Here is a 22,011-nt window from a genome sequence, read left to right on the forward strand (position 1 = left end):
ATCTTTCTCCTCCCTCCCTCCCTCCCTCCCTCCCTTCTTTATTTCTTTTTCTTTCTGTCCCTTCCTTCCATCCCCCCTTTCTTTGTCTGCCCCTTTTTCTTTCCCCTTTCTCTTTCTTTTCTTCCTTCTCTCTTTCTCTCTCTCTTTTCTCTCTCTTTCCCTCTCTCAGGCTCACCCCATTGACTTGGTGCACCACTCCGCTAGGACTTGCTTGGGCAGGTCCCTCCAGTGCAGTGGGCTCAATGGGGTGGACCTGCGAGCCTGGCACCTAGAACGCGGCAGTGGCAGCATGTTTGAAAAGTAGAGCAAAGCCAGAGATCGGTAATTTTTGCTGCAAAGAATCACAAAAGCTTCTGGGTTGTGCACAAGAAGGGACACACATGTCAATGCAATTCAACAACATAAAATAAAGAAATACAAATAAAAATCAACAAGAATCGACAAAGCATCTCTGATTAGATTCTATTCACTGCTAGAATCTAATCAGAGATGCTTTGCCGATTCTAGTCCAATGACCTGCTCCAGCAGGGTTGGAAGGGAGTGTGTGTGTATGTGTGTGCATGGCTGTCAAAACTCCAAAAACAGGTCAAGTAGCTCTGGGGATGCCAGTCATAAATTAGAACACTTGCTAAACAACCGGCCATTAAGTGAGGACCACTTGTATTTGGTTTTCCAGTCACCTGGCCAGATCATCCAGTCACATGACCACCAAACCACACCTACCCAGTCACATGACCAGCAAGCCAAGCCCTCAAATTAGGCCACGCCCACAGAAATTCGAATCCCACCCCTAGGTGGGGGGCACCGAGGATGAGTTTGTAGCACTAAGTGGGTGGTGGATTGAAAAAGTTTGGGAATCACTGATCTAATGATTGGTATTTAGGGCAGGTTTTTTGCAAGCAAAGAAGCTTTTTGTATTTTTGTATAGGTAATCCTTGACATACAACAGTTTATTTAGTGACCATTCAAAGTTACAATGGCACTGAAAAAAGTGACTTATGACCATTTTTCACACTTATGACGGTTGCAGTATCCCCACAGTCATGAGAGGCCAGGCGAGGAGAAGTGCCCCTCGATGTGAGTGATGTTGAGTTGGCCATGCCCAGCCAGTCATGTGACCACCAAGCCATGCCCAGCCAGTCACATGATCACCAAGCCACACCCACAAATTAAGCCACCCCTGCTTCAAAACACCTGGTCAATAGTTCCATAACTGCTTGGGAAAGTGCAGGAATCATATAAACAAGAAGATCTCAAAAGAGTTCAAAACTGGTGATAAAGGTTATCTATTCACCAAGTACCTGCAATGCAGACAATGTTAGAAGAAGCTGGGTCTGAAATACATTGGCCCTTTTCTGATCAGAAAAATTATTAACCCAGTAACACTTCAACTTGAATTACCAAAAACTGTCATTCCCCTGGTGGAGTCTGACTCTGAGGAAGAGGAGGAACAGCCGACAGGGAGTGGGAGTGTGGCTCCAGAGGTGGTGGAGGAGGCTGGGGAAGGGCAGAGGCTGGCTGAGCAATCAGAGGAGGATCCAGGCCCATCCCCTATCCATCCTAGGTCATGCAGGGAGGAGAGGATCAAGGAAAAGTCTACTCAAGGGGCTGCCGTGGCGGGTGGGGTTTTTTAAGTGGTGGTCCCTTGAAAGGGCTCGTTGGGTTCTGGCTTTGTTTTCCTGGGGTTTTTATTAGTTTTCTTGGCTTGCGCTCCACAATGCGGTTTGTTTTGGTTTTCTGTTTATCTCATTATTTACTTTTGTGACTTTAAACTGTGCCTAATAAAACAGTGCAGTTAAGTTGAAGGCTTTACTGGACTTTAATATATGTTTTGGGTTTTGGGTTATTTTGAGAGACTACGGGTCATCACATTTTGACTTCAGCCACCCCTTCAACTTATTTTTGCTTTTTGTGGGGTGACCATGGATTAGCTCAGAGCAGAGATTGCCCAATTAACCCAGCAAGTGGCTCTTTTGACTGCACAGGTGGCACAAATGCAAGCTGCCTGGCCATGCCAAAAATGCCCAGTGGCAGTGCCAGATAAATTTGATGGTTCGCTGGCCTAATTTCCAGCATTTTTGGGGCAGTGCCAGCTTTACATGAGCCTTCAGCCTGAGGACTTTCCCACTGATTGGGATAAGGTGGGTTTTTTGATTAGTTTGTTGTCAGGCTCTGCAGCATGTTGGGTGATGCCTCTGCTGACCCAGCCCAACCAGGTGTTGGACATTTACGCCGAGTTTTGCCGTCAGTTTCAGGCCATGTTTGAGGACCCTGTTCGAAGCCAAACAGCAAACAGACAAACAGCAACAGAGAGAGTTGAAGCAGGGGCGTGGTTCACTCATGGATTATATTGCTAGTTTTCGGGTGGTTGCTCAGGTTGTACAATGGAATGAGGCAGCATTATTAGACCAGTTCCAGGAGGGTTTGTCGTCGGAGCTTCTGGATGAGTTGGAGCGCACTGAATGCCCTCGCACCCTTCAGGAGCTCATGCATTTGTGTCTTCGTATCGATGCTAGACTTCAGCAGCGATGGGTGTGACAATAGACAGAGACCGTATCTGTTTCCAGCAAGATGGCGCCTTTGGTGGAAGTGCCTTTGGAGGAACCTATGCAGTTGGGGGCTGGCCGCTCTTGCCTGATTCAAGTAGAAAAGAATAGACGTCGTCATTATGGTTTATGCCTCTATTGTGGCAATCGAGGCCATTTTGCGGCCAAGTGTCCTGTTAAGACATCCACAGCAGCGACACCTACGGTGGCAGGAAACGAGCATTGCTCGGCCTACGGGGGTCTGCAGGTCGGGGTGTAAAGTCCATAGGCCCGCCATCTTCACCAACCTTGCCACCCTCGCCATCTTTGACATCTTCGACATCTCCACCACAGTCGCTATTGGTGAAGCATCTTGTGCTGCCAGCAAGTGTGTTTGTGCCTGGTATGGGAGTGCTGGAGATCCCAGCTTTGGTCGACTCAGGGGCCACAGCCAATTTCATGGATACTAATTTTGTCAAGCAGTGGTTCATTCCTCAGCAACAGGTATCCTCACCAGTAATGGTGGAGATGATTGATGGTCGGCCCCTTCGTTTGGGACCTGTGGTTGCTGCAACCAAACCCATTTGCATGCGTATTGGGCAGCATGTGGAGGAAACCGTGTTTTACGTTGCTGCAGTGCCTCATTTTCTGGTGGTTCTGGGTTTGGAGTGGCTACAGGCCCATGATCCACAGATTGGATGTCTGGAGCTGTGCAGTTCCTTGATAGGAAGTGTGCCAACCATTGCTTGCGCTCCTGTGCAGGGAGTGTGGCTACGCCATGGACCTGGATCTACCTGCAGAGTTGGTGGACTTTGCTGATGTGTTTGGGGAGAAGGAGGTGGATCAGTTGCCTCTGCATCGGGCGTATGACTGTCCAATCAACTTGTTGCCCGATGCAAAATTGCTGGTGGGTTGGATATATTCCCTGTCAGAACTGGAGTTGGCTGCATTGCGGGATTTTATTGACAAGAATCTCTGGAAAGGGTTTATCCAGCCTTCTACCTCCCCATTGGCTGCACTGGTGCTTTTTGTGAATAAGAAATTGGGGGAGCTATGTTTGTGTTGTGATTGCCACAAGTTGAATGCAATGACAGTGAGGAATCAGTATCCGCTTCCCCTCATCCCTGAACTGATTGAGCGGCTTCGTCAAGCTAAGATCTTTACAAAGTTGGATTTGCATGGGGCCTACAATCTGGTTCACATTTGTGCAGGGGACAAGTGGAAAACAGCTTTCCAGACAAGGTATGGGCATTTTGAGTATACCGTGATGCCCTTTGGATTAACCAATGCCCCAGCTGTGTTCATGCATTTCATGCACGATGTTTTCTGTGATTTATTGGATCAATTTGTGGTCATTTATTTAGATGACATTTTGCTTTACTCAGACTCCCTGCAGGAACATTGGCAGCATGTGCGGCTGGTGTTGCAACGTTTGCGTGATAACCACCTGTTTGCTAAACGGGAGAAGTGTCAGTTTGTACAAACCACGACTGACTTCTTGGGACATCGTATTTCACCTGCTTGGGTGGAAAAGGACCCAGAAAAAGTTCAATCATTGCAGGAGTGGGAACCTCCACAACGGGTTAAGGATGTGCAATGACTGTTGGGATTTGCGAACTACTACCGCACATTTATTCCCCGCTTTGCTGCTTTGACTGCTCCCCTTTCTAATCTGCTCAAGAAGGGGGAGAAGTTCCATTGGGATGCTGAGGAGCAGGCAGCTTTCGATGCCCTGAAGGTTGCCTTTGCTTCCGAGCCTATCCTCAAACACCCTGATCTGTTCCAGCCATTTGTGGTGGAAACAGGTGCTTTTGATGTGGCTGTTGGTGCAGTGCTCCTCCAGGCCTACGCTCCCACAGGCACCTTGTTCCCTTACGCTTATCATTCCCAGAAGTTGTTGGCTCGGAAATGCAACTATATGATTCAGGACAAGGAACTATTGGTGGTGAAGGTCGCTTTTGAGACATGGCGGCACCACCTGGAGGGGGCTCAACACCAAATTGAGGTTCATACAGATCATCGCAATTTGGAACACCTACGTACAGCTCAGACATTGAACCAGCATCAGGTGAGATGGTCCTTATTTTTTGCTCGATCTGATTTCCGGGTGACCTATGTTCCAAGTAGAGGGAATCAATGCGCTGACGCCCTATCTCAGAACCCTGAGTATACCCAAAGGGAGGATAAAACCTTGGCTCAGACAGTGATTCCATTGGAGCGGTTTGCGGCCACCGAGGAACCTGTGGACCTTCGAGTGAGGATTCAGGAGGTGCAGCGGCAAGACCCATTTGTAACAGCTCAACGTCGAGAATTGGATGAGAATGGGTGACAAGAGACTCCTTGGGCGTATATTGGGGACCTGTTGCGGTTCTGTGATCGCATTTATGTGCCTGGAGGTCCTCTTTGTGGCCTTATCCTACGTCAATGTCATGATAGTCTGGTAGCAGGACACTTTGGGGTGTTCAAAACACTGCACCTCATCTCTGGGACATTTTGGTGGCAGAGACTTAAACTTGATGTCGGGATATGTGGCGTCTTGTGGGAACTGTCGCCAAGCCAAGTATGCTCCTGGTGCGCCCCCTGGTCTATTGCAGCCCTTGCCCACGCCAGAACGACCGTGGGGGGCAGTTTCATTGGATTTCATCATTGAGTTACCACCATCGAATGGTGCCACAACCATTTTGGTGGTGGTGGATATGCTGACTAAAATGGCTCACTTTATTCCGTGTGCGGGTCTTCCCCTGTCCAAGATAATGGCTCAATTGTTTATCTCCCATGTTTTCCGGTTGCATGGGTTACCAGACCGCATGGTATCAGATTGGGGGGTACAATTTTCAGCACATTTCTGGCAGTCCCTACTCGTGAAACTGCAGGTTCAGGCGTGTCTGTCGTCTGCTCATCACCCCAAAACTGATGGAGAGAGAGAGAGAGAGAATGCTACTTTGGAGCAGTATCTCCGCTGTTTCAGCGATACTCAACAAGAAAATTGGGTGGAGGTGCTGCCGGTGGCAGAATTCACTTACAACAATGCTCAACGTGCATCCACCCATGTGTCCCCTTTCTTTGCTAACTATGGGTTTCATCCACGACTTTTCCCTTTAGCCCCTTCTGATTCCCCAGTTCCAGCAGTGGATACGTTTTTGCAGGAGTTAAAAGCCGTGCACCACATGGTCCGTGACCAACTAGAGAGAGCCAAGGAAGACTATAAACGGTTTGCAGACTGACATCGTCACGATGTTACACCTTTAGTGGTTGGCGATCAGGTTTGGCTCTCTACTCGATATTTACCAATGACGCGACCATCGAAAAAGCTCGATCACCATTACTTGGGACCTTTTCTGGTCGAGGTGGTGATCAATCCTGTGCCTTATCGTCTCTCCCTGCCACAGACCATGCGTATCCATCCTGTTTTTCACCATTCCCTGTTAGTCCCTGCCTTGCCTAACAGTCCGCATAGACTGATGCATGTGGGGAGGGAGGGGAGCACATGGGAGATTGTGGCACCGGAGCCCTTCCAGGGTGTTTCCCTTTTTTTTGAGAATTTTTTTTATTTTTACAACAAAGACCAAAAAAATAAAATCATATTTCAATTCAACAGTGTGTCGGTTGGGTATATACGGTATATCCAGTGCACATAGTAATATCATACATTTCTTATTTGTTTATATATACAACCATTCTGTTCAATATTTTACCTGACATTAATCAACTACTATGTTATCATTAATATTGTAATTATTATCTTCCAAAAAATATTCCATTCTCACCTAAATTATATTCATTCTCTTACTCAATTAAATCAATTAATTATAATATATTATTACTTCTGCTATTATCAATGTTTCCATTTCTTACTCTTCTACCTAACCATTCATAGAATAAATTCCAAATCTTATAATAATCTTTTTCTTCCTGTTCTCTAACTGCCATTGTCAATCTACTCATTTCTGCACATTCCATTATTTTCCTGTTTCCTCCTCTGTCGGACTTTTTTCATTTTTCCAATTTTGTGCAAATACAATTCTAGCTGCTGTTAATACATTAATGATCAAGTATGTTATCTCTCTGCTATAACCTTCAGGTAGAATTCCCAATAAAAATATCTCTGGTTTAAAATCTATATGTTGTTTTGTCATTTTTTCTAACCACATGCGTATTCTAGTCCGGTATTTTTTAGCATCAGTGCATGTCCACCACATATGGCAGTATGATCTGGGTGTTTGATGACATTTCCAACATTTCAACGATTTACCTTTAAACATCTTAGCTATTCTCGCTGGGGGTAAGTGCCACCTATAAAATATCTTATACAGGTTCTCTTTGTAGGCCGTTCACATGGTTAATTTATAGTTTCTAGTCCATAGAATCTGCCATTTATCCAAATCTATTCCGTATCCAAAATCCCCCCCCCCATGCAATCATTCCTTCTTTAACTTGTTCTTCCTCTAATTTCACCCCTAAACAAGTAGCCATATAATTTTTTAAATCATCTCTTTGGTACCTGTTAGTTTATCTAATTCAGTCGATTCCTTATAAAACCTCAGTCATCTTAGTATCTTTTCTATATCTTGAATGTATTTGCATATATGAATACCAATCTATATTTAATCCTTGTTCTTCTAATTCTTGCTTTGTTTTGAGTTCCCCCTTTTCATTTAAAATTTCCTCATATCTAATAGTATGTTCCCCTTAAAAACATTTGGATATGTAAATGCCTCTGCTGTTGATAACCAGACTGGTATTTTCATGTAATGATATTCCCTTATTTTCTCCCATACTGTTAATAAAGTGTCCCTGACACTACGTCTCCTAAAATATCCATGTGCCCTACTTTCCTTGTATCATAGGAATGAATGCCATCCCAATTGTAAATCATGTCCTTCCAATGTTAACAGTCTAGCATTTTTCAATACAATCCACTCTTTCATCCTCATCAATATTGCTGCCTGATAATATAATTCCCAATTGGGCAGCCCAAAGTCTTCTCTCACTCTTGCATCCTGCAACAATTTTGTCTTGATTCTTGTCTTTTTCCCTTGCCAAATGAATTTCAACATCATTTTATTTAAGTCCTCAAAATATTTTTTCTTCAGTCTTATTAGAATCGTCTGGAACAAACATAATATTTTTGGCAATATGTTTATTTTGATCGTCGCTATTCTCCCTGTTAAAGATAGCTGCAATTTTTCCCATTTTTCCCAATACAAAACTCAACCATTGTTACTTTATTCAGATTATTTGTATAAGAACATAGTCAAATCTTGCTCCATTGCTTTAACAATTCATCCAGAGGGGAAGAAGGTGGGATAGAGGGAACTTCCACAGTAGCCTTAGTAAAATATCCCCCCATTTAGAAACGATAACTCTCCCCCATCTAATGTATGAAAGGGAAAAAGGAAATGAAACACACCCTAGCACAATAGCAGCAAAGTACTGTCCCTAACACAGCGCACACACACATATACAGCTAAAACAGACCTCCCAGGCAAAGAAAAACAACCCTTTTCACCCAGCGTTTAAGCAATGTTGCAACAAATCCCTTTAAAACAAGGTTGCAACAAGTTGGAAAATAAATGATAAGAACTAGCTTACCTGAATCCTGGTGCACCAGTAGCTGGGTTGCTCAGCCCTTACAGTCACAGGTCATCTGTCAACAGGTTGCTAAGAGAGATTCTCCTCCCAAAGGTGAAAGATCACTCAAACTGCACTGAAATCAGCATAGGCGCCTGCAGCTGTCAAAATCTGTTGTCCTCCAGAGGAAAAAAGTCTTGCTCCTGGCTGGCTCTGCCAATTGTGATAAATATACCAGCTTTGTAACATTTTACTTATTAGAGGGAAACCTGGCACTTTCAGATTCAGGATTTCTCAGATGTGCCAGTTTACTACTCTAATAAAAGGGAATTTTGAGAATATGTCTGGTTCAGAGTTACCTGTTGGAGTTGAGTTTTTCTGGAACTCTGACATAATCCCGAATCTCCAAATAGTTACCTGCACCCCTCTCTGGGGTGCTGAACCTCAGTACTGACCTAAAGTTCGGTCAGTGCAAAGACTCAGCAAAGATGGAGGAGAAGGAGGAGATCACAGAAGGAGTGGTGGGAATAGATACTGGAAGACTGATCAAGACCCGGTATCCTCTTTCTGAAAAATTTATGTAGACCATTGCAGCTGCAGAGGAGAGACGAAGGCTAGGCACTCGGCCCAAGGAAATGGATTCCTGGAAAAGTTGCCAGGCTGATCCAACTCGAGATGGGACTGGAAGAAAGGCCACTGAAACATCATTCCTACTCCAGTCCAGTAAAGTCAGCCCATGAATCAGAATGGAGAGATGTGGGGCTTTTGGGGTCTGACAACTCTCGAGACTGGAACCTGTTGCCTCCGTCTCAAAGCCAATTGTTGGCAGGACTCCTGGAACAGTTTGAGTGACTTGAAGTAGGGAGTTATGTCCCACAGTCCCAACCTCCCCACCCAAGATGGAACTTAGAGCAACCCATGTTTTTGCGCAACCCACTTTTCCTGATCTGGGACCTGGCAGTGGAACCAGCGTGGCATCGGCTTCATTCCACTCAGTGAGAGATGACCAGAGAATTGGCTCAGCACAGCAGAGGCAAGTAGCAGGGGAGAGACAACAGACGCAGCCAGCATTTGGGATGGTGAAACCTCCAATTGGCCCCCCATGTCAGCCAACCCTTATGCTATGTATTCCCCCAGACTGGGGATTCTATCCTGGTCATGGGTGGGTCCAATGCCAGTGGATGCCACCACCAGTTGCACCACCTGGAATGGGACCACCATGGGGCCAATTTGCAGCAACAATCCCAGCACAGCAATGAGGTCAGATCCAGCAGCAGGCTGCAGCCACCCCACTTTTCCAACATGGCAACCAGTTCAGCAGCCAGCGGCAGTGGCACAGCAGATTCCAGTTCAGCTGCTGCCCTGCCTCCCCGCTGCCCCGCCGCCCATTGCAGTGCTCCTGCAGGCCCCCTCCTGCCTCCCGCAGCATCACCCAAGCAGGTCCCTGCCCTGCCGCCAGTCGCCATGGTGATTCCACTAGTGAGGCCAGCCCCACCAAGGTTTGAAAGACATTTGATGGGAAACCTGAAAAACTTGCTTATTTCCTCAGCCAAATCTGGGCACATATAGATCAATATGGAAGCCAATAGAAAACAGAGCATGACCTAGTTTCTGCAATTACAGATGGGATGAATGAAGGAGATGCTTCCACCTGGATAGTCCAGCTACACAATGAAGAAGCTGTGGAGATAAATGATGCAGATGGATTTGTAGAGCTGCTCCAGGTTAGATTTGAAGACCCTGACAGAGTAGGTGAAAATGAAGACAAAATAAAAGTGATGAAGCAAGATAATCAACCCATAAAATACTTTGTGTGGGACTTTAGATGGATCACAGGAAATCTCATGCATTGGCCTGACAGAATACTTCTGCACTATTTTAAAGAAGCCATTGATCCAGAAGTCAGAAAAGGTTGTGGCATCTGAGAGGTACCAGAGCAACTGCAAGATTGGTATACCATGTCCATTGTTCTGGATAGAGAAATTCACCCATACCGAAAACCTCCCTCTGAGAGGCCCCCTAGGAGAACTTTGGCCAGATGTCCTCTGACTAAACCTGCTGAAGCCGCTCCTACCTACAACCTACAGAAATTATCAAATGCTACCGTTGTGGTCAAGTGGGTCATCAGGCTTCTGAGTGTTTGGTTCCTGCAACGGTCCTGCAACCAAGGCCCACTACAGCTGTCAGAGGTAGGAGAGCTCCACGGAAGCTCCCAGAGACCAGTCAGTTTGCCAGACAAGCCGTAGAGGTTGTTCCCCTCCCCACAGAAGAGAGCAAGGACCTCTGGCCAAAGAAAACCTTCCCGGAAAGGCAAATGCAGCCATCCCCCCTTTTATAATTAAAGTGAAGTTGGTGGTGCCTGAGACTGGGGAGTTTGGGGAATTAAAAGCAGTAATACATATAGGATGTTCCAGATGCCTAATTGGGCTCCCAACCGTTGAGCAATAAGGGTAAAAACTACAGCCCTAAAACGCCCAATCAAGTTTGAACAAGTAGATGGAACACTAATTGGAGGAGCCCCAGCCACCCAGATTATAGAACTGATCAGATTAGAAATGGAAAGCATTGTGAACTCATATGATTTATAGTAGCTCCAAAAATTTCAGAATCTGTCATATTGGGACTTGAGTGGCTTGACAAATGGGGCCCTACCATTACATAGGAAGATGGGTACCAGAAAATCATAATTGGCACCAGTCCACTGCCCTCTGTGCCTCCTGGTAAAAGACTGCCAATCAACAGGGGCCCACAGCCAGAAGCAGCAGCTACTGCTTCAGACTCTCCTCCAGGTGAACCCCAGGTTCCTAAAGAATATAGAGACTTAGCTGATGTGTTTAATGAGAAGGTATGCAACATCCTCCCCATTCATCGAGCCACTGATTGTGCCATCGAATTAGAACCTGGGGCAAAGCTGCCTAAACCAAAAATGTACTCCATGACACCTACCAAAATGACTGAGTTAAGGAAATACATTGATACCAATTTAACCAGAGGGTTCATTGAACCAGCGAAATCTAGACTGGCAGCCCTGGTATTATTTAAAGAGAAGAAAGATGGCACTCTTAGATTATGTGTGGATTTCTGTGGCATGAATGCTGTGTGCATATACCCCTCCCCCTAATGAAGGACTTGCTAATTCATCTTTCCAAAGGCAAACTCTTTACCAAGTTAGATCTGAGAGAAGCCTACAACCAAGTCCACATAAAAGAGGGAGATGAGTGGAAAACAGCATTTAACTGCCCTCTGGGGAGTTTTCAGTTCCGAATCATGCCTTTTGGACTCCAAGGGCCCCCCACTGTATTTATGCAGCTGATCAATGAAGTGTTACATGAGCATTTGTACAAGTGGGTACTTGTTTACTTGAGTGATATTCTTATATTCAGCAAGACTCTAGAAGAACATGTCAAATTAGTCAGGCAAGTACTGAAAAAACTTTTAGCTGCCAAGCTATATGCAAAGCTGTCAAAATGCGAATTCCATAAAGAGTCTTTGGACTACTGAGTGTCAAATCACGGGATTGAGATGGACCCTGGAAAAGTGAAGTTGGTGCTAGATTGGCAGCCCCCAAAGACACGTAAACAAGTTCAAAGCTTCCTGGGTTTTGCAAATTTTTATAGACAATTCATCCCTTCATTTGCTGAGGTCGTCCTCCCTTAACAGAGTTACTGAAAATCAGTCCTTCTCCGACTAAACCAAAACCTAATCAACCTCTCACTTGGACAAAGAATTGTCAAAAATCTTTTCAAACTTTAAAGCACCTTTTCGCAGCGAAGCCTATCCTCCAACATCCAGGATCCAAACAAACCTTTCATAGTCCAAGACACTGACAGTGATGTGGCTATTGTGGCGCTGCTACTTCAAAAGAACTCTCAAAACCAACTGATACCTTGTGCTTATGTGTCAAAAAACATGACTGAACAGAACATAGGTGGGCAGTTTGGGAAAAGGAGGCTTTTGCCATGTGATGGGCTTTACTATTTTGGAGGCATTTCCTGGAGGGAGCTACAGAGCCTTTCAAAGACCCCTCTGAAGACCCTTTGAAAGCTTTCCCCAAACAGGTTCACTGGGCTCAATACTTTAAAGATATTCAATTTTAGACTGAAATATATTCCGGGGGGGGAAACTTATTGGCAGATGCCTTGTCGAGAAAACTCCAATTTGACAGTTGCCAAGAGGAAGTGCAAACTATGATATCAGAAGCTCAAACCACTGGCCAAGCAACCACCAGAGGCCAAGCCCGATGCAGTTCTAGACTCCCTGAGGAGAAACTGATAACAGATTTGATAGCAGCACTCTAAAACGACCCATGGTTTCCTGAAACTTAGACCGATTTGACAGTGAGTGAAGGATTAGCTTGGAAAGGAAACAGGATTTATGAACCCAATACCCTGAAATTGATGGTACTAAAACACAGTCATGACTCTTGGTTAGGGGGGGCACTTTGGGTTTTTAAAAACCCTACATTTAGCCAGAAGACAATTCTGGTGGCCAAAAATGAAAATTGATTTCAAGAACTATGTAAAAAGCTGTTCAATTTGTGCCACCATGAAACATAGAACTGGGAAACCCCCTGGACTTCTTCAACAAGTAGCTGTTGGTACAAAGCCATGGGAAGAAATAGCAATGGACTTTATTTTTGAATTACCAGAAAGTGGAGGGAATACAGTGATTTGGACTGTCATAGATCTATTCTCCAAGCAAGCCCACTTTACAGCATGTAATGGACTACCGTCACCTAAAAAAACTGACAAAACTGTTCATGAAGCATATTTATCGGCTTCATGGAATGCCGCGTTGCGTGATCCAAGGCATTCAATTTACTGCTATTCTGGAGGGAGTTTTGAAAATCCATTGGGTCATCCCAAGGATTTTCCTCAGCTTTTCATCCTTCTTGTAACAGATTGGCTGAACATGCAAATGCTATGGTGGAACAATACATTAGATGTTATGTAAATTAAAAGCAAGAAAACTGGGCAGATCTATTGCCATTTGCAGAAGTGGCTTATAATAATGCAATACACAGCAGCACTGGCTCCTTTCCAAATCACTACTGGCATGGACTTTGTTCCTATGCCTGAGTTAGCCAGAGAACCCCCAACATCCATGTCCTTAAACGGATTGGATGGAATCAAACTTTTTTGGTTGGGAGAATACAAAAAAAGCTCTAGCAGAAGCAGCTGAGCAATATAAAGCCCAGGCAGATAAACATAGATCTCTCCAACCACCTTTGAAGATGGGTGACAAAGTGTTTTTGTCAACTAAATATCTTAAGTTGAAGCTTCCTAGTAAAAAATTGGGACCTAAGTTCCTGGGTCCCTTTCCTATATCGAAAGTAATCAGTCCAGTGACTGTCCAACTTAGCCTCCATTGGTTATTAGGGAAAATGCACCCAGTTTTCATAGCAGCTTCTTGAAGCCTGCTGTTGGTTCCAATCTACGACCCATACCAGCAGATCCCCCAAACCTTTAGTAGTACAAGGCGAAACACATTATGAAATCAAGAAAATCCTTGATGCTAGATTACACAGAGGACGATTACAATATTTAACAGATAACAGATCAGATAACATATAACAGATAACAGATAACAGATAATCAGAGTTGGAAAGGACCTTGTAGGTCATCTAATCCAACTACCCGCCCAAGTGGGAGACCCTACACCATTTCTGACAAATGGCAGTCTAATCTCTCCCTGAAAGTCTCAAGTGATGGCACTCCCACAACTTCCAAAGGCAAGCTGTTCCATTGGTTGATTGTTCTCACTGTCAGAAAGTCAGAATTTAGTGCTGTGGAAAGGCTATCCTTTGTCAGAAGCTACTTGGGTGAAAAGTTGGGGTGTACATGCAGATAGATTGGTTAAACAATTCCATGACAAGTTCCCCGACAAGCCAAAGGGTCCCCTTAGAGGGGGGAGAGGGGATTAAAGTGGCTTGATGACAATTTGTTAACCCCTTGTTGTATTTTGTTTATTGTATTTTTCAGGACGTTATTTTTTTCAAGGGGGGACACCTGTCAGCTTTGGAAGCCATATTAGCACCAGAAGCTTCCACGCTGCCACATTCTTGAGCCTGGGAAGATGGGAGGGGGAATTGGATGGAGCATATGCAGTAGACATAATAGCATTCTTCTTTAGAGTCAAGGTCATGTTGCTCCTGCACCTGGCTGAGGTGACATCTCAAGTTGGGACAGATGGTGGACAGATGGTGATTGGGGCATGTGATGGAATGATGGGGGCAGGGAGTGGATTTGTAATATTTTACTTATTGGAGGGAAACCTGGAACTTTCAGATTCAGGATTTCCCAGATGTGCCAGTTGATTACTCTAATAAAAGGGAACTTTGAGAACATGTCTGGTTCAGAGTTATCTGCTGGAGTCGAGTTTTTCTGGAACACTGACAACAACATCTTGAATCTCCAAAGACCTATGCAAGGGTCCTTTTTGTAGCATTTAATGGCTGTAATTTTGTTGCTTGTATCCTTATAATTTATATTAACTGTTTCCTTGTATGATTTGATTGCTTATTGTATCCTATATTAAGTGTTGTACCTTATGATTCTTGACTCTTGACAAATGTATCTTTTCTTTTATGTACATTGAAAGCATTTGCACCAAGACAAATTCCTTGTGTGTCCAATCACACTTGGCCAATAAAGAATTCTATTAGATTCATTAAGTTTTGTATCTTATGATTCTTGATGAATGTATTTTATTTTTTCTTTACGTACACTGAGAGCTTATGCACCAAATACAAATTCCTTCTGTGTCCAATCACATTTGGCCAATAAAGAATTCTATCTATCTATCTATCTATCTATCTATCTATCTATCTATCTATCTATCTATCTATCTATCTATCTATCCCGGTGATTTGTATTCATCAAGGTCAGACAGGTGTTCTCTTAGTATTTTTTATTATTTTTTCCTATTTGATGCTTAATAAATAGTAATATTTATTAATAACTGTCCCAGTTAATATCTGGTCTAATTTTGTTAATTCCTTATTAAAACCATACATTTTAGCATCTTTCTCATATCGAGATCGTATCTGCATCTTTGGCCACCATGCTATAGTCATCTCTTTACTAAGTTCTTGCTTAGTTTTTAATTCCTTTTTCATTCAAAATATCTTTATATCTTTTAATATTTTCCATATTGATAACATTAATGCTTCCATTGTGGAAAGCCAAACTGGTATTTTCAAATAGTGTTGTTCTTTAATTTTAACCCATGCTTGTAGTCGTGCATTTCTATCTTTGAAAATAGCTTCCCTTAGAGTGGGGTGGGAGATTTTACAATAACCTTCCCCTGCCATGCTCACCAAGCCATGCCCACCAAGCCACACCACACCCACCAAGCCACACCCACAGAACCGGTAGTAAAATTTTTGAATCCCACCACTGCTTCTGACCCAAACAAGGCAGAGAGTTCTCCTTAAATCTCTCAGCCACCCTGCAAAGCTTTCTCTGCCTAGTTTCTCCTTTTTTAAATACAGGCAGCAGTGGTGGGATTCAATTTTTTTTACTACTGGTTCTGTGGGTGTGGCAGGGGAAGGGTACTGCAAAATCCCATTCCCTCCCCACCCCACTAACCTGCTTTCCAGCTCCATTCTCCTGTGCAGGGCAACAAAAGAAGACCCAGCCAATCAGCTGGGACTTGGGAGGCAGAGAATAGATGGGGGTGGGGCCAGTCAGAGGTGGTATTTGCCAGTTCTCTGAACTACTCAAAATTTCTGCTACTGGTTCTCCAGAACTGGTCAGAACCTGCTGAATACCACCTCTAACAGGCAGTCTCTCTCAGCTTAAATTACAATTCAGTCTTCTTTTTTTGTTCTGGGCCAATAACCTGTTAGATTTTGCATCAGAAATTCAAATCCACAAAGCACACTGATTCAGCAGGATTCATTAACTTCTTTATATACATAATATTTGAAGTAAAGTTTACAATACCAATAGTAGATTCTTCCAATGTAACACAAATAAAACACAAGCAGCAGCTTCAGAGCTCAGAGCAGAGAATAGAGCCACACCCAGGCTACTTCCAGTTTCACTTTCCAATTCAGGTCTTCATGCTTACTGGCAAGCAGAACTGTGTCATCAGCATATTTTAAATTGTTGATCCAAACTACCATAAGGCCAGCATCTATGTTTTCCAATGCTTCATTGAAAATTGATTCAGAATAGATATTAAACAATAGAAAAAGAAAGAAAGAGAGGGAGGGAGGAGAAAGTGAATGAGATATATGGATGGATAGAGGAATACAGGGAGGGAGGGAGGGAGAAAAAAAGGAGAGGAAGGAAGGACACAAACCCTGGCTTCAGAAGACTCTGAAACAGCTCAACAATCTAGGGCTGGAAGGGATCTCGGAGGTCATCTTCTAGTCCAAACCCCTGCTCCAGCAGGAGATCCTTACAGAATCATAGAATAGCAGGGTTAGAAGGGGGAGTGTGATGAATCAGAGTGTAACACAAATGTAACAAAATCCAAAATGTAAATAAATGTCCTTTAATGCCTCCAACTTGGCCCCACTGTTCAATAATTCTCAGTTGGAGATAAAACGTACTCAAAAATAGTCTTCAAAAAAAGCAATACAGTTTGAAGTTAATGAGCAGGTAGAGGTGAAATAAAAAACCAAAGAAACTACAATGATGAAATTTCCACAACAGACCAGGATAAGTAATTACCAAATTCAAGGAGATAACAAGGCACAGTCTGTTGGAAGGACGCCAACCAAGATAACTTCAGACCAAAATAAAACACGCTTGCTTCTGGCAACTTGTGTTCTAACCATCTCTCTATATACTTGTCTCCCCAGCTGTAACCAATGAAGAGGATCATTGCCGCTTCCGATCTCACAAGCCAAGTTGTTTCCTTCTCCATTCCTCCCTGCATGTCCTAGGATGCTGAGGGGATGGGCCTGGTTCTTCCTGTGACTGCCCAGCCAGCCTCAGCCCTTCTCCAGCCTCCTCCACAACCTCTGGAGCCACACCTCCACTCCCTGTTGGCTGTTCCTCCTCTCCCTCAGAGTCCAACTCTACCAAGGGCATAACGTGGTAGCATCAGAAGAAATACAAGATCTGAGGCAATAGGTGCGAAAATCACATATAGAAAGTTATCCCATGTCCCCCAATAATTCAAATTGGCCATCCAATCTGAGGTATCATGAGGTCATGTGGGTGCATCTTCAGGTGGTGTTTCACACATCTGGTATGCTAAGACAGTTGACTTTAGCCTAGAGAGATAAGAGGCTACATCTGTGCAGTAAGCAAGTAAGCATAATCAAAAAGCATCCAAACTTTTTCAATACACCAACTTCATCCTCCAGTACCCTTCCCCCCACGAAGCCCAATTATTCTCCCCCCTGTCCCCCCACCCATTTCTACAGCAGCCAGAAAAAGAACAAGCAGAAGAAGGATTTTTGGAGGCTGACACCCCATCTCTTTACCCATCAGCCTGCACTCTCAAAACAAATGCATTCTGGTGTTGAAAGGTGTCAAAATGCCTTTTCTTTGAGGATTCGATTTTCCCACTGGGAGAGCTCTGGCGCAAGGATACGGACAACTGCTTGAAAGCTTGATCTTTTTATTTTTCAGGAAGGTGAGGAACAGCAAGAAGTCTGCATTCCTGGGCTAGCTAGATTCTTATGGTAAGTCCCTGGTTTTTTATACCCTTTTCTCCCTTTGTGAGTTGATTTCGTGTGAATGTTTGTATTTGTGCTTAATGTTTCAAATCCTGTTTGAATTTGTCTTTATTCCTGCCGGAGGGCAAACTCCGCAGGGTGCGGAAGGCAAACTCCGCGGGGTGGTTAGATTGTATTATTGGTTTTTCCTAATCTCTTTTAGCTTTATAATGGTTTTTTCATATTTGTCTTGTGGCAATCTCCTGTCTGTCTCTTTTGTAATTTATATTTTTTTGTGTTTTTGTCTGTTTGTTTTGTTTATTTGGTATGTCCTGTGTTTGTAAGGGTTTCCTTTTCTTATTTGTCTAGTTTTCTTAATTACTTAGGCTTTTGTCTATAGGGATTCTTTAATACCTTTTATTTGATTCTTTTTCCTATGTAAGTTTGTTTTATGGCTGGCCTGATGTTCCCCTTGGGCTTTTCCTGTTTGAGTGACACTACTGTCTTCGTGAAGTTCCCTTTCCACACTGGGAACCCAAATTCCATTTCCTTTAGCATTTGGAGAAGGCAGAAGCACAAAGAAGAATCCATCTTAGAACAAACCAACATCCCACACACACAGCATCGCTGGTGAGATTTAAATTGCTTGTATTTATTACTTCAACAGTAACTCAATACTGTCTATCTTGTATTTGTATCTCATTATATATATATCCCATTGTATGTATCCCTATTTTCCCAAGTTTCACCCTATCCTGTTCTTTCAATAAACATTCAGATCTATGCATACGGTCTGTTTTATTGGTGGGTTTAGCTGCATGTCGAGCTGCACACAGACTAACAGGTAATGAAGACAGAACAGGAACACTCCTACCATGTCACCCCTTGTCCTTCTTTTCATTAAACTAGACATACCTAATTCTTGCATACAATTCTTTGTATGTGTTAGCCTCAGTTCCTTAATCATTTTTGTTGCTCTTCTCTGCACTTTTTCTAGAGTCTCAACATTTTTTTTAAATTGTGGTCCTGGAGACTGATTTTTTTTTTTTATGATAGTGATGCCCTTCCTCAGCTATCCCTCTACTTATTGTGGGTTGCCATTCTTTTTGTCAAATGTTGTACTCATGTTCATTGGAACACAGCTCTCTCAACTTCAAAGCAATTTTGTCTTCATCAGCTGTTACAGGCCCTATCAGTTTTTATTTTCTTTTTCCTTGCTATTGATGTAATAAACTAGACCTTTTGGGTTGGTTTAGTTTCCCTGAAAAACTTGTTCCTTTTTAAGGATTTTCTTTTTAATTTACCTTTGCAAAATCTATTCTGGAAATTCCCAAACCATAAAGTCTATAATAAAAGTGACAATAATTTAAGATTACAATAGGATTTGGAGTAGCATTTTCAAATGACAAAGCAGAAATTAGTGTGTTGTATGTGTGTGTATAGTTTATAGTGTATATATAGTTTTCTTTTCTTTTTTTAAAAAGGTTTTTCTTTATTAAACAAATAAACAAACACGAACATAAACAAAAAGATACATTAAAATTTTGAACATGGTACAGTCTTCTTAACATTGATCTTTGTCATTACTTTGCTAAGTCCAATAATAATAATACACAATTTCATTCCATATAGATTAAATATACATATAATCATTCCTTATTCTCTTGAATCTTCCTCTTCCCTAGCCAATCATAAAATTTGTCCCATATTTTATAAAAATCCAAATCCTTCTTATTTTTTTAATTCTTTTGTTAGTTTATCCATTTCTGCGCACATCATAATTTTGCTAAGTATCTCAAATTCATTTGGAGTATCCTTATTTTTCCATTTCTGTGCATATGCCAATCTTGCTGCAGTAATTATATGGATTATTAAGTAAATGATTTCCTTATCGTATTTCCTCATATTAATCCCCAACAGAAAGAACTCCAGTCTATGTTCTATTTTCGTCCCACATATTTCTTCCAGCCACTTATGTAGTTTATGCCAATAATTTTGGGCCTCTCTGCAACTCTACCACAAATGATAATAAGTTCCTTTTTCTTTATTGCATTTCCAGCATGTGGGGGAAAGTTATATAGTTTTATATATGTGTGTGTGTATATATAGTTTTCAATGCATATAATCTGATAGAGACCAACTAAAAGTGTGCCTGTTTACATTATGATGCTGCAATGCCCTCCAGTGTTTATTGTGTGTAATGATTTTATAAGATTTTTTGAGAGCCCCCTTTTAAACCAGGAAGGTTTAGAACTATAGTTTCTTACTGTCCTCTAAACCAGTTGCCCCCAATATTTTTGGAAAGATTGGCTTCATGGAAGACAATTTTTCCATGGATTGGGGAAGGGAATGGTTTCTGTTTTGCTTGCTTATCTGCTTTCACCTCTAGCTATGCAGCCTGGTTCCTAATGGACCAGTATTGGTCCATGGCCTGGGATTGGAAGCTCCTGCTCTTGTCTATGTTAGCAATAATCATAGAATCATGAAAATATGGGGCTGAAAAGGATGTTGGAGTTCTTCTAGTCTAACTCCCTGCCCAAGGCAGAAGACCTTTTCTATCCTGGACAAACTACCAATAATAGTGGTAGGAAGCCACATATATTCTGCAAGGAGTTTTCTGTAGTGGATACTTTTCAATTCTACATGTTAGAGATAACTGTGAACAGAATGAAATTTGCGTCCTCACCTTCACCCATTATCATATTTACACATTCTCTTGAACATGCCCATCAACATTTATTCTTGAAAAAATGCATGTCATTGGAGTCTACTTTTTTAAGGTGATAGAATACAAGATGTCAGAAGAGGGCAATAAAGATGATGCAGGGGCTGGAGGTAATGGCCTGTGAGAACAGGCTGAAGGAACCTACAGTTCTGGTACATTAGAATATCATAATAGGAAAGATGGCAGTTAGAAGATGCAACCACACTTATTTCATTTCAACATAAGGAAAACCATCTTCACCATAAAATCTTAACTAGTCATGAAGCAATTTTGTTGTGGGTTCTTCATCTCTGGAAATGTTTAAGAAGAGACTAAACAGTCACTTCTCAAGGATTATATATTTGATTTCCTAAAAACTGCAGGGAGCATGGACTAGAATCCTTGCAGTCTCTACTAACCAGTGGTGGGATTCAAATATTTTAACAACTGGTTCTCTGCCCTAATGACCAGCTGGGTGGGTGTGGCTGGGTGGGTATGGTCAGGGGATGTGACAGCAGTCAGCCTCCAGCAGCATTCTGCCAGCCAAAACAGGGTGTGGGGATTAATTATGAATACCTATTACAAAATATGGGCTTTGCTTTGTGACTTCCAGATCCAGCAAGCAAGGGGTGTGAACTGCACAGAAAATACACTTTTGTTTGGTTATTTAGAAATATCCCATACTAAATGTAGACTGATTTTTAGCTACACACCCCAGAAAACTGCAAATTTTGAAGCTCCAACTCATTTTAGGATGAGTAATCACAGTTTGCATGTTGGAGGTTCCTAAAGGAATGCTGGGAAACTCCATATTTTAAATAACATTTGAGGGAGGAGTGCAGAATAGCCCTTCTCTGCCTGAGACTGTAGAGACCTGGCACCAATCAAAACATTTTTGTGAAGCAACTGATCAACGCTGACAGGGTAAGCCACTAGTATATGAAAAGAAGACTAAAGTCCACTCCCTTCTAGTACTGATGATGTTACTTAGCTTGGTAATGAAACATCTGCAAGAAAACCATCAAGCTCAGAGAGTACCAAGAAACCCACTGTTCAACCTGAGCTACAAATATCTTCTATCGATAAACACTTTTTGGTTAGAGGGACTCAGAGCCTGCGTTATATGAGATTTCTGTAAATAAGGAATATAGAATTATAATGGCTGAGTATTTGAGCCTTCATACATCAAAAAAAAAAAAAAAATACAAAGCTAAGGAATAAACAAATAGAAAAAACAGATTTGAAAAAAAAAAGGCTCAGGAAAGAAAAAGAGTGAAAGTGTAAAAAAGAAAGAGGAAAAGAAGGAAAACTAAAAAAGAATGACTTCCAACTTTCTTTGGTACAGATATAAGTAAAAACATATATCAAACTCTTACTCTAAGATTAACATTTGTCTACATTATTTCCATAATCCCATATCTAATCATCAAAGCCAAGATCAACTTTTAATTTCAGTTCCTCACAAAAATTCTAGTAATGGTTCATATAACTTTAATCACTATTTGTTAACGAAACTACCTGATTTATTTAATTGCACCAAACTCTAAATAAAACAGGAATGGAAAATCCTAAACTCTAGTGTAAACCCATGCTTC

At 42.4% G+C, this 22,011-nt stretch overlaps 1 pseudogene; it reads left to right on the forward strand.

Moving 5' to 3' along the window:
• Positions 1-9,631: 9,631 nt before the first annotated feature.
• On the forward strand, positions 9,632-10,434 carry LOC148132368 (uncharacterized; annotated as a pseudogene).
• The last annotated feature ends 11,577 nt before the right edge of the window (positions 10,435-22,011 follow it).

The sequence above is a fragment of the Notechis scutatus genome, chromosome 2 (genome assembly GCF_049901735.1).
Source record: "Notechis scutatus isolate UNSWTSFEM ecotype Mainland chromosome 2, rNotScu1.2, whole genome shotgun sequence".
Classification (NCBI taxonomy): domain Eukaryota; kingdom Metazoa; phylum Chordata; class Lepidosauria; order Squamata; family Elapidae; genus Notechis; species Notechis scutatus.